This window comes from Marmota monax, unplaced genomic scaffold (genome assembly GCF_021218885.2).
Source record: "Marmota monax isolate L192 unplaced genomic scaffold, Marmota_monax_Labrador192_F-V1.1 WCK01_AAM20220418_F8-fsc00012, whole genome shotgun sequence".
Taxonomy (NCBI): domain Eukaryota; kingdom Metazoa; phylum Chordata; class Mammalia; order Rodentia; family Sciuridae; genus Marmota; species Marmota monax.
The window spans coordinates 3,590,347-3,591,618 of record NW_026695227.1 but is presented as its reverse complement, the minus strand read 5'-3'; the positions used below and the strand labels follow the sequence as shown (position 1 = coordinate 3,591,618).

General features: G+C 38.4%; 1 pseudogene; it reads left to right on the top strand.

The window, feature by feature from the left end:
* The first annotated feature begins 247 nt into the window (after positions 1 to 247).
* LOC124087135 (Golgi apparatus membrane protein TVP23 homolog B-like) lies at positions 248 to 818 on the top strand (annotated as a pseudogene).
* The last annotated feature ends 454 nt before the right edge of the window (positions 819 to 1,272 follow it).

Sequence of the window (1,272 nt, the reverse complement as noted above, 5' to 3'; positions counted from 1 at the left end):
CTCTGCCCCAGCAGGAAAAGGCCACTTCCCAACATGGGATTCTCACACAGCAAACTCCAACCTCCGTGTGTCAATGTCCTCCTGCAGTGAGCAGAACTGAATGAACCATGCAAGTGACTGTTGGGACTTGGTCCTCTTGAAAGCTACTCATATTATTCAACATGAAAAAACATTTAAACATATTTAAAAGCATTGTACCTGTGTGAGAATAGAATTACAAACCTATAGGGTCTGACTCAGGGCCACCATGTTGTCACAGGATAGCAATGATGACACCAAAAGTGTTTCACTGTTTGATGCAAAAGGAGAGACAACTAATCAACCAAGAAGATCAAAAACCAGACATCTAGGGGCATCATTTTTCCTTTTGTTCTTTGGAGTCGGTGCCATTGCAGTCTCTCTTTTCTATGAATTGCTCAGCAGCGGCTCTATTGCCTGTATGGTGACAATTATCTTGATGTTCTCATATGACTTTTGAGCAGTAAAGACTATCAGAGGTAGATTCATGGTGGGATCATATTGATGAGGACAGAAATAGTTATTGAGTGTTTGAGTCTAGGAAGGCAACTTCTTTAGAGAATAAATCAATTTCAGAGGCTGGATCAGGAATCTTTTGGTCAGTAGTTACAGCCTGTCCAGTGCAATGGGTGATATTTGCCTTCTGTGCTCTCTTCCCCTTCAAAGTGGCTGGCTGTGGTTATCATGGGTGTGGTGCTCAAGGTACCAACCTGTGAAGTTACATCAGGTGTGAAGTGGGCATCGGGAAGAATTTAACCAGCATGGCTACCTTGTATCTTGGAAAGCATAATTGGAGATGATGAGACTTCTGGAATAGACAGAAAGCTTATGTATCATTGGAGAACAAGTGAAGAGACTTTTGACTATGAACTGTTTAGAACTCAGTTCAATTGCAAGAAGAGAATTGGATTTATTTTTCCACTTAAAAACTTTGTTTAAAAAATAAAACATAGTTTTCATACTAAGTTTTTATTTTCTTTCTCTAGCAGTGCTAGAAAGTATGCTGTCACTAGAAACATTGTTAGAATTTACTTTATGGTACACATATGCATGCCTACAATAATGTGTCAGTATATCCCAAGTTAATGTGTTCACTTACATATGTTATAGAGATCATCACATCTTGATCCATAGAACATAGGAGGATGCTTTTAGTCTATTTCAAAGATCTATGTATTTACATACTATTTCTGTAGGTTATTTTCAGAAATAAGATTTGATTCAATGGTAAGAGTGAGCACTTGGCTTGTAAAT